Below are 12,094 nucleotides of genomic sequence, written 5' to 3'. Positions count from 1 at the left end.
CGCAGCAGGACACCATGTCCATTCACATCCTGGTAATGTTTTCCCTTGGTTTTTTACCTTTTGAGTGCCAATTTCGCTGCCTTTAGTTTGTACAGCAAAAAGGATTAAAAGGACTCCTTGCGGTTGGCTTTGTGCTCGGCCAATTTACCGTGAAATTTACTGCGCTTCTCTTTTTCAACTATATATTATTGCGGCGGGATTTGGTCGCTACTCTCAGTTTTTCTGTCATTTTCCGAACTTTTTCCCCGTTTTTTTTTTGCGCCCATTTTGTCAATTGTTTTTGTCGCGGTGAAAGTGACAAATTTCCGGTGTCCCATCTGAAGATTTATGTCCCATTCCAACCATTCAAGTGGCTCAGTGGTTGAGTGGTTTGGTGGTGCCCAGGCACATTGTTTCTATCTCTTAAGGGTTGAGGGGCGTGGCGGGTATACGATCGAAAGTCAGGCGAGTAGATTTATGCGATCCATCTACAATTTGCAGGCAGACGAGCGCCGGGGGAATTCCGTCTCGGTTGGTATCGAAAAAGGTGGAAAAATATACGGATCTAACAATATAGATAGAAAAACGGTTAGCTATCATCCTACCAATAGACACATTTTTGTTTACTCTCTGAAATATACTATTCTGCAAATATCCAACACATGCGCTTAAATTGCCACAGAAATTCAAAATCAAAACCGAGCAAATGTGCAATGTTCAGCGACCCGTTCGTGGACATGGTCAATGCCATGTCCAGTGTCCGATTTCCACTTGACCATTTTCACAGCTCGACGAGCAAGTGTTTTTGTCATTTAGCTGTACTCCGTTTTCCGCACACGAAAAATTATTCTCGCATGAAAATTGAAAAACATGTTCGCGTCTCGCGGGGGAAACCCAATACGCGTGTGCGCCAACATTGTCATTCATTCATTCACCGAGTCCACTTATTCATTCAAAATTCTCACAAGCGCCTGTCGATTTTTTAATTAAAAAATATTTTCAATCGCCAGCCCGGCCAACTGCTGGGAAATTAGCCTCAAGTGCCTCGGATTGTCAAGCTGTGCGCAAGCGCAGTTGAATTTTTAAGTCCTTTTCGAGTCACAGGCGCCTGTCCAGCTGTCCATAAATCATCCATCTACTCAGAAATTGTGTAACGCTGATTTCACTATTTTTTACGGCCTTTTTACGAGTGACCTCCTCGTGTTGACCTCCTACGTTCGAGGGATGGTTAATCGGCCTTAGTCAAAGTTTTGTCAACGTTTATGAATCTCGCTGTTTTTTGGTGGATGATTCTGATTTTTCGGTACTTTGTATGCCAACTGGACAGAAGTGAAGTGCCTTCTATGCTATGTGTGCATTAATGAGTTTTTGCTGTTTTGCTATTTTAAGAGATGTTAAGCTGCATGTACATGTTTTTGGAGGGAGGGAAAATAGTAATTCGAACACGTCCTTATAAAAACAAAGGGATGTGCCCTTTAAACTTGTATTACGGACTTTGACTTTGAGAATATTAAAACTCACTTCATTTTGAATGTTAAACCGAATATTAGTTAATACATTTTTCAAACCGGTTCGCATGATTTTCAATTTGTTTTCATTAAAAGCTTTGTTGAGAAAGACAAATTGATCAAATCTCTATTATTTTACTTCGTTATAGCAATTTTATTCAATTATTTTAATGTCCACTTAACATAGTTTTGGCTGTAGTTTTGTTTTATCATCCGAACTTATTTCCCAAATTAACGTCGAAATCATCTCAGCAGCACGCCTAACATAATCAACCATTATTACATAATTAAGTGCATACGGGTCCCATTAACAAATTGTTTGTTTAGCTCACTCACTGTTTGCTTAATGGACCATTGCCAAAAGTATAAAAACTTTCTTTTATATTCGTCGCCACACGAAAAGCAATTATTGTACCAATATTTCGATTTCACCGCACGTGCGAACGATTAATTTTATATACACGTTTTTTATTTATTTTTTTTTTTTTGGTGGCATTGTGATCCTTCTCTTTGAAATATCCTGCGGTGCCTGCTGATTTTATCTGTCTCTCTTTGTGAACTTTTTTTTGCGCTTCATTTGCACCTTTTTTATTCGTCATTGCGATTCAATAAAAGCCGCGCCTGCAGTTGTCACCCGTGGAGAATCCCAAAGTAAAAAATACTTTCAATGGAGAAAGGGTGCTGGTGAAATTCAGGTTTATCTGTTACGCGAAATTAAACGCCCGATAATAATCAGTCGATAATGGTCTGAAGTGGTAGGGATTAATTCTTAAAGCTAAAAAAAAAGACAGCTCTACTATCCTTAGGGAGTACATATAAAATCTAAGGTGTATAATGATTGCGTTAGATATGCAAAATGTTTTACTTATGATATAAGCTTCAGCTGCAGATTATGGTATGTAAGTAATATATCTGTTAAGAGGCTTTTTGGAAAACTCCCACTTCTGGTTCACCCGGCCACGCCCCTCACCCATATTAACCCTTTTAGCGACCACCCCGAAAAATAGGTATATTCTCACCCGCGTTTGGCGTGCAAATCCCGACAATTATGCGGGTTTTAAAATGATTGCTAACCCAAAGCTCCTGCCCGAGCCCCTTGGCTATTTGCGTAACTCTCTGGCATCTGGATGCTGTCTATATTAAATGGAATTGCCATGTACATTACAATTTTCACGGCTGAGCTGAGCGGACACACCTCGTCCGTATGAGAAGATCGCTCCGGGGCAACTGTATCCGTGGTCCATAAATGCAATCAACCACTCCAGAGTCCAAGAACAAAAGCAGACGAACGGATGGAGCTGGTAGGAGTTGCTCGTGCGGTGTCTGTACATTTGCAACAGATTTTTTCAAGTGCAGGCGACCACTTCAGCTTGGCCAACCCTCCCCTGGCCCCTTCCCACTATAATTTTAACCCTTTACTGGTAATTTATGCAAATTAAAGCGCACTCCATTTCGCGCCATCACATACAAAAAAAAAAAAAAAACAGAGAAAACAAAAATACAACGGACAAAAAACACATATCTTCTATACTTTGATTTGTTGTTTGTTTGGCTGTTGTCCGCTGGGCGCAGGCGCAGCTACAACAATTGTTAATTGTTTCGCTTTAGTCGTTATTTCGAAAAGGAAACGGAAATATTGAAAAACCAGACAGAGGCAGGAAGGGTGGAACAACTTGTGGCCATATAAATTGTCGTTAATTGACGGGTCCCTTCAAACAAATGCGCTAACTGTACTAAAATACAATTCAATGAATTTGGAAAAAATTATAAGTAATAAATTAAGCCGAACCAAATAGGAAAGCTTTTCATGATTTCTATTAGAATTTGAAATTACTTGATACAATCGAAAAATATTTGAAAGGTAATCTATTTTTCTCTTTTAAATCTGATGTCCGGCTTTAGTGCTGTCAAAATATGAACACAACGGCGCACTCATGAGCATCAAATATGTTTTCTTATCTCGCCTGCATCTCCTAACTTTCTGCCTCAAAACAATGTTTTGGGCTTGTCAAAATAAAGGACGAGGATCCTGGACAACGGATCCTGACCACCTTTACTGCAGATCATGATTTCTGTTGATTTCGAATCGCCGATATGGCAGCGACCACTTCAAAAGTGCTTATCCCATAGGTCCTGGGTCAAAATGTTTCATTTCTGAGCAGAGATTTTAACACGGATGCTGTTGCCCGGAAATCAACCCTCGGCATCTAAATCTGCATGTTTGTTGTTTTTTAAAACGTTTTTAATACGGAAAATGTCACAAAAAATATCAGGAGCAATGGGCTGACGTGAAACGGGTTCATTTGAATGACAATCGAGGGAGGGAGGAAAGGATCCGATGATGATGATGAGGCTGCGCCCGAGTTTTTGATGAGCTTGTAATGCCCTCGATGAGGTTTTTGGGTGTTGCAGCTGTCCGAGATTCGAAAATGTTTTGTCTGACTGAGGTTTATAGATCGCCGATCTGCCAACTCCGCGGGGCGTGTCCGCTGCTCTTTTTTTTATATTTTGATAAGCTGACGTTTTCTAGTTGCAATTATGCATGCCACATTTAACAATTTACGAGGCGCCCAGCAGGTCACCGAGGACTCAAGATTAAGCCGTCATTTGTGGCTGGCTTAATGCAGTTGCTGACAACTTTCTTTGGACTGGAAACTTCATTCAATTATGCCCAAAAGATATATAGCTGTACAGGATTTTATTAGAATGGTTTTAGCTGTTTTATTTTTATTTCATTTGTATGTTAAATTACTTAAGAACTGATAGTGTAAACGACAGACTTAAATTGTCATTCGCAAGGCTTAAATCAATTATTAACAACTTCTTATTGGACTGGCGAGACGTGATTTTCCCTGCCCTTTGTGCCTGCTCAATTGCCGCTTTTAAATGCTTTGTTGTCAAGAGTACTCAAGAGCTTTGTGCCCTTTTTTAATTCCTTTCACCGCCCTGGGTTTGCTTTTATCTTAATTACAAAAAATGTCACGAATAAAAGAAGTAATTTGCAACGCGGAAATGCGACAGTTGCGCCGCCTATGAAGTTCACCCGCTTCCAGGGCATCCTGTAGTCCCTCTTTGGAACATATACTCCTGGGTATAACGTTGTAGTAAAGGCGTTTCTACATACACTTTGAAAATAAAATAATAAAAAGATCGTGAATTTCAAAATTCCACATGTGGTGTACCTCTTAGTCTTAAGTCTCAGTTAACTTCTTACCATTTTTCAGTCACAAGAATTCACTAAGCTCTTGGCCACAAGTGTAAATAGCTGGCCACATATATCCCTCTTAGCCATGCTCTTTTTAATCGTTAAATGCAATTGCAGCGGCTTTCGCTGGCTGACGGCTTCCAGGTGAAGTGTCGCAAAGGAATGAAATGGAAACTTCTTCCCGTTCCAGCTCTTTTTTACCTTTGGCTTCGTCCCGTCACTTGACTATTTCAGGCTGAGGATCCACTCATGCTGGGTGTTAACTACCAGAAATCCGTAAGGTGACAGTGGAAATCATTTGACTTATGAAACTAAGCGTTCTGATAAGATATTATAATAATGTTATAAAAGTTTATATGTCGAGAAAGCAAAAACATGAAACATTACTTCAAATCTCCTAATGTTATTCTATGTAATTAATAATTGTACTATTATTTTAGTTAACCACTGTACAGTATTCACTTACTCCGCTGACAAAGTTGAACCTTCCTTTTGAACCTTGTCTTTTCCCCGCCAGCTGCCAAGTGTAATTACACTAAACTGCAAGCAAAATGATAATTATTATGGCATGTCCTTGCTCTACTGAGGGTTAAGCATTCAGATCTTGCAGACACAATTTTCCACGCTGTTTGTGCTGTTTTTTTTTTCTGGGCTAATTCCTTACCCAAAACAACAGTCGCACGCCATATAATCAAAAATAAATACGCAGCCAAGTACAAATGAACACACACCCGAAAACAACAAAAACGACGAGTGGAACTCTTAAATAAACAATGTTGCAATTTCTGTGCAACAAAAGAAAATAGAGCGCAAATGGGAAATGCGTATGAGAAGGGAGCTCTTTGAAAAATCGAAAATGCATCAGAAATTCAAATGCCACGAGCCAAGCGAAAACCTTTGGTTTCCTCACTTCTGGCTATATTTACACTGCCAGAAAATTGCATTACTAACTTCAATTTGAAAAGAAAAGGTAATATGAAGTAAAAGCTAACTCTTACAGACTCATAAAAATTTTGGATCACAGACTGTTCTTAATGTGCAATTGTCTTTAGCTAATGTTTTTCCGAGTGTAACCATATTTACCAACATAGCTCTATTTGCCATGTCCCGGGTGAGAATTCCGCATGTGAAAGGGGAAGGTAAGTTCCATGGGCGAGGATTCGTCCTGATTCTGGTTCTGAGTCTCTATTTACCCGCCTCCGGCTGCCTTGGGTTGTTCTTGCGTGTTGCTTTCTGGTTAAGTGAACTGTTTTCTCTTCTTGTTTTCAGGCCAGGGGTTTTTCCAGGGGCATTGAGCAGGGGTAAAGAAAGTGGACACCACCAGTATTCCGGGGCTTTGGTGGGCGGGTGTGCATAGTAGCTGCATACTTTGCTGCGTAGTGCTTTCAATTAAAGTTTAGCGTGACTGCTTTCCAGACGGAACTTGTTGGCATAATCCTTTATCTAAGCTGATTGGAAAACCGCCAGGAAATCTGGGAACTCTGATCGATGTGCTTATTGTTATTAATCTTCGATCAAGCGTTGCTTTATTTCGATAAGAGGATTGTAAAATAAGATTTTAATATTTATGGTTTGAGGTTGACCATTGAAATATTTTAAAGGCTATGGTTTTACAATTAAGCAACTCTTATCAAAACCAAATTTCGATGCATACATCTATTAATTCTTAATTTTCTATTTTATGACTGCTTGGTGCGGAGGTATCGATTTGTAAATTGTGTGCAATTTGCATTAATCGTATCACCAATTTAAGCTTAAGAACATGACTTATGCTACTGTTTCATCTTAACATTGCACTTCTTGGCCTTCGTCCGTGGTCGATATTTCAACACCTGGCCATTTATTTGGTCAGGACCCATACCAATCTCTGGTATCTGAAATTACTAAATAGCCAATCGATTGCACTCGATGCACTTGGATGCATTTGGTTAAGCCTGGTCAATGGTAAGAAGTGTGAGCTCAATTGTGTGGAGTAATTCATGTTTGCCTAACTGAGTGCCATGTTTAGCATATTGCCACAGAGATTGTCCAACAAATTGCTTCACGACAAAGGATTAGTCTCAATTTGCCAAGAAGGGGAGACGATATACCTTAGCATAAGGGGGTATATCCACATCACATTGAATAAGGAACATCACAGATGCCATCCCCCAGAAAATGTATATAGATAAAGAAGACAATTTAAGAAACATTACAATATAAACAAGGATTTTGTTTGTATTAAATTATCAATTTGAATTATGTCTTTTATAAGTGTATCCAATTTTCATGCACGATTTTGGTAGTATCTGTCATGTTTGATATTCGATTAGGAGCCACATTAGTTTGTCTTTATGCCTTGACCAATTGTTAATTTATTCCGGCGACATCTGCCAGGAGAGAAATGCAAATGCCGTTCTTCTCCCATTTCCCTTAGGACACACCCAGTGATTTATGTGAAAATATCCAGATAGGATTGCACCCATATCCTGTTTGCAGCTTCCACAGCTTTGTATGCAAATTACGAATGACCCACTCCAACCCTCAGGTAAGTCCCCTTAACCCTTTCGCTGCATTTCAGTATTCAGTGCATCCCCTTTTCGGCTGCGACAATTTTCCGCCGCTAATCAATGAAATCATTTTCCCGGGATTTTTTCACTTAATTTTTATTTGTTTTTCAAGCCGATAACGAAAAAGGACACAAAAAATACAACTCCAATTGTGAGCGTTTCACCTCATTAAATATGCAAATTACACAAAAACCACTTGAATGTGTAAACATTGTCAAAATTGCCAAAATGCTGACTGTACTTTGATTTTATAAGGTTTAAAGAAAAATCCTTCAATAATTATAAAAACGTAAGTCCATTCAGTATAAATTGTAAAATAACCATATTTGAATATAGTTTTCATTGAATAGACTTTTACTTTTTCAAGATCATCCGAAAGATTTAAGCTTTTAACATTGTTTTTAAATCCCCCCTTTATTTCTGCCTCTGTAATTACGCTTTGCACGTAAATCCCATTAAAGGCGGACACGCAATTCAACCGGAGCCATCATCGTCATTATCATCATCCAATGGAACCCTTGACAGACTTTTGTTCTAATTCAATTTCCTTCTGGTCACTTCAATTCCGACTGACCGCTGGTCACACGTCATTTATTCGGTTAGTGAGGAAAAACCAGTTAACCTTTCCAGGTAGCCGGTTGTAATTTTCTGTTTCTATTTCTCCGCCCCGCATTCCGCTTCTTTTATCGCCAGCGGGACATCAACTGCGTGTCTCTCTCGTGTAATTGAGACAAATGTTAATTGAAACTGTGGTATATTTTGTAAAAATTCTTCAGGCAATGAGATACCCAGCATGTTCTCTAAAACATTATGTGAAATACGGAATACACGCAATGCTTGCAGCCAAATCATTTGTCCTAAGACAGACGATATTCCAATTTCTTTTTGATGAAAATATATTTTTTTTACAATCATTCAAACATAATAGGTAATCAACTTATACACCCTCTTAAAACCCACATACTCAGTACTCAAAAGCGTGGAATGCGGAAAACTAGGGAGTGGGTCCAGCGTGCAATATTGAACAGTTTTTTGATTGACATTATCGCGTGGGTGCGATAGTTAAAAGAGGTCTACATAGATGGTTGGTCTGATATGATGGATAGATCGCAGACAGTTGTCGGATCTAGGAATTTCCACGAATTTAAACACACAAGTCGGCCATGAACGACCAACCCCTAACCTAACCCGAACCCAACCCAACCAAACCCAACAAAACTGAAAACCGAACCAAACTTCTGTTGTTTGGAAAATTTGCGCGAAAATCCCTTCAGCCTTTGTCTTGCTCTAAAATTTTTCAATATGCATGCAATTTAGAAAATTTTGCATGCTCCCGGCAAAAAAGTCATAATTAAATTATTAGGCGCGTTCCAACCCGCTCTGATTCACTTTTTAGGGAAATTGGCCATTGTTTACCTTTCTCCACACTCTCGGTGGCGATATGTTTTGTCATAAATTTGCATTGCACAATGCGAGTTTTGGGCTCGAAATCGGAGTCTATAAATTTGACACGGGACAAAGAATGGCGAATTTTCTTTCTTTGGGCTTGGAAAATTATAGATTTGATTCCTTGCATATTCTAGGGGAGCAGTTGAAATAGATTTGTCGACTCGCCGAGTTGTCATAATCATAATTTCTGGTATTTTAGTGCGGGGCGTGGTCGACAATTTTGCAAGGGGGTAAAAGAACAGCTGCTGACCTTGCAAAAATTCGAAGGATACGGTTAATTAGAATGGCTAAATGTGAGTTACAGCTGGCAAGCGCATTAAAAAATTCTATAATATAAAACGTTTTATGGCGAAAAATACAGTATTTAATATAAATGAAAATAAGTTACGAAATAAGACATCCCAAAAAATGTTTGGCTAACCAAAAACCTGCAAATTTCTTTAATCAATTTATCTTTTTATTTTAAGCACCGCTGTTTACAACCATTCCCACTAACTAACGCTGATTACGAGCCCAATAGCCATATTAAAATCCGGTCTCATCACTTTACTTAAAAGATAAGCGGAAGAGTTGGACTAATAAAATTGAAGACACTTCATTAGCTGGCCACTAAAAACTACACAACCGAAACGCCGCCAAGAAATTTGTTAAGGCTTTTCATTACACACACAAATTTGTCCAAAAAAAAAAAACTTCGATAGTGGAAATATAAGATGATGAAGTTCGTGTAGGAGGGTTAAGACAGGGGGAAGAGATAACGGTAGTTACCCATGCATTTTCAATTTAGTTCAAAACTCTGCTGACACTTTTATGTGACATTTGTGGGTTCGATTCCAGCAGGTTGAGGTAGCTCCGCTTTTGATTTAGCTGCTCATAAATATTCCCCCAAATCGAAATATCGCCGATTATGCTTCAATCTGAATCGCCATATATAACCATAATACCATTATAATCAAATTAAAAACACTCACCGAATGCAATCAAAACTGCATAAATTAAATCTGCCTCCGCTCACTATCAACTGAATGACGAGTTATGCGCTTTTAATATCGACTTTTAAGCAGTTGCACCCTACTCTCTTTAGTTGTACTAATTGAATGGCCTATTAAACAAACAACATAGGTTTTTGGAATAAAAAAATTACAAGTGATTAATTAAAAGTAAACGTGTTAATTTGTGAATATATTTTTGTAGCATATTTAAAGTTTTATTCTGTGGCAGATATAAGCAAGTGAAAATTGTAAACTCGCCGCTGCTGTTAATTAAATATTATATATTTTTTCGAATTAAAAACATTTTTCTATTGAACTCTTAAATAAAAAGGTGGTTTTGGATTCGTTCTGGTCCGAATTTGTGTACCATTTCCTCGACGAGAAATGATTTCTTATGACGCGTGCGGCCAATTTGATGACGATGCCGGCGGTGCAGCGCACAACGTGTGTCGGCAACTTAGAGACATCGCAACATGGCAACATGGCAACTTGGCAACATTGCCGGTGGAGCGACAACATCAGCGTCCCACGCACAACAGGAAGCCTTTTGGCCATCCAAATCGACACGCATATATATCCCGTGCTTACACTTGAGTTCAGCTAAATATAGCCACACTGTGTAAAAATTACCAAAAAAAAACTTGTATAATTATGGTACAAGAAGGATTTTTAAAGAAAGAAAGTTGTCGTAAAGATTTTTAAGCAATGCAATTTACAAAAATGTATGCAAAGCAAAAAATCACTGATTTGCTCATTTTATTTCATTTAGTCTCGGTAGTAGTATTGTTTAGTACTAGTTTTTAATTTGTATAAATTAACTAGTGCCTATCATTTTGACCTTCTGCATACATATGTTTTGATTCAAACTTGGGGTCTGTTCAGGTGGAATAGAAAATAATGTTGGACCACAAAAAATTTATACAATATTCACAGCACCAACAACTATGACAACTTTCAGAGTTTGTTTTTTTTTTGGCCTGTTTTAGTTTATTTACCTATTTGATTTTTTTCGGCTACAAGCGCTCGGTGTGTTCACTGTTTGTTGTTGGGTCAACAGACACAGATCGCTGGTTGTGTTGCTATGTTTTGGCAGCAATTAATCGGCATTAAAATTTATAACACCGGCATAATTAATGGTCTGCTAATATGCCATAAAATTAGTTACTTAGCAGCCGAGCGGCGTGTTCAATTAAGGCTTTGCTTGTGTACTCGAACTATGCTTCCCGATGGCATAAATCAAAATGCTTATCACGCACTCCCGATTCAGATTCCCGACACCAAGACACCAAAGACACCAAACTCGCCCGCCTTCAAAGATATTTTCCCCAATCGCCATCGAGATTCGCTCTGATTGCCGCGTAATTGTATAACTTGTGCCACTCTAACCCCAAGACACACGTTCCCAAAACACCTTCTCATCTCCTGGGTCAGGCAAAGGTCAACAGGAAGTGCCATAATTTGCCATATTGTTGTTAGCTCGAGTCGGTCAATGAAAAGAAAAACTCAAACTGAAGGTAATCGAAACGGTGATGCACTTTTTCATATTATTTTTAAGGCAAGTTCTTATTTTCGAATCCAAAGCTTTCGGTATTTATTGCACACGCTCTTGCAGTATGATTAATTAAGTTATCTACTTTTGTTACTACTTAAATTACACTTAATATTTGAAATACGTAACTCGCAACACAGTTTCGTTCTTCAGAATAAATATTTCAAATTTACCTTTCGTAGATATTTGTACGAATTCTCTGTGTAGTCGGCGTTTCGATTCGCCTGCTCTTTCAAATGTCAAGCATTGGGAAATGCGATGCGGGATTTCGCTGGGGGCTTACTCTGAAGTCAATAAGGAATCTCCCTTGCTCAGGAGGAAGTCATCAGGAGGAGCAACTGGTTTCGCTCCTTTTGTTGTTCGTGCTCCATAGACTGCCATTCATTTGATGTTTATTGTAGTCGAGACGACGATGTTGATCCCAGACGGCCCCAGCGCAAATCTCACATCTCCCAGCTGGCATCTGCCATCTACTTTTGAACTGACCTTTTGGCTCTGCGAAAATTGCATGGAAAATGCGAAAAGTCGGCATTGCAGGTGGGGAAGGAGGAAGGCATAGTTAAATTGCTGTTGAAAATGCCTTCATCATCATCGTCGTCATCATTATGATCTGCCACTTTTTTCCCCTCCTCATTTTTGCTTTATGTTGTTTGACTTTTTAAATTGTTAAGCCCAATTTGATTTATGTTAATGCTAATGGCAAAATGTCAAGTGTAGCCCACGGAACTTCTTCTCTGACTTTCTAAACAGCAACGTTTAATTGGGTTTTAATGTTATCGGTGCCAACAAATGTTTTACCAGGTAATTGCTTTACATCGAAATAAAAGCAACGTAAGAAAACCACTGAAATGAGCTGATGTTGA

The 12,094-nt window shown here is 38.8% G+C and overlaps 2 long non-coding RNA genes across 2 annotated transcripts; both read right to left on the bottom strand.

Moving 5' to 3' along the window:
* Window positions 1-3,731: 3,731 nt before the first annotated feature.
* lncRNA:CR44800 (long non-coding RNA:CR44800) lies at window positions 3,732-4,105 on the bottom strand. Its single transcript, NR_124135.1, has one exon. It is a non-coding gene; the product is annotated as a long non-coding RNA:CR44800 (long non-coding RNA).
* Window positions 4,106-4,447: 342 nt separating this feature from the next.
* Window positions 4,448-4,943, bottom strand: lncRNA:CR44799 (long non-coding RNA:CR44799). The gene is made up of 2 exons (NR_124134.1): window positions 4,702-4,943; window positions 4,448-4,612 (listed from the first exon to the last, which is right to left on the bottom strand). It is a non-coding gene; the product is annotated as a long non-coding RNA:CR44799 (long non-coding RNA).
* Between the last annotated feature and the right edge of the window lie 7,151 nt (window positions 4,944-12,094).

The sequence above is a fragment of the Drosophila melanogaster genome, chromosome 2L, assembly GCF_000001215.4.
Source record: "Drosophila melanogaster chromosome 2L".
NCBI lineage: Eukaryota > Metazoa > Arthropoda > Insecta > Diptera > Drosophilidae > Drosophila > Drosophila melanogaster.
This window is presented reverse-complemented; position numbering and strand designations above follow the sequence as displayed.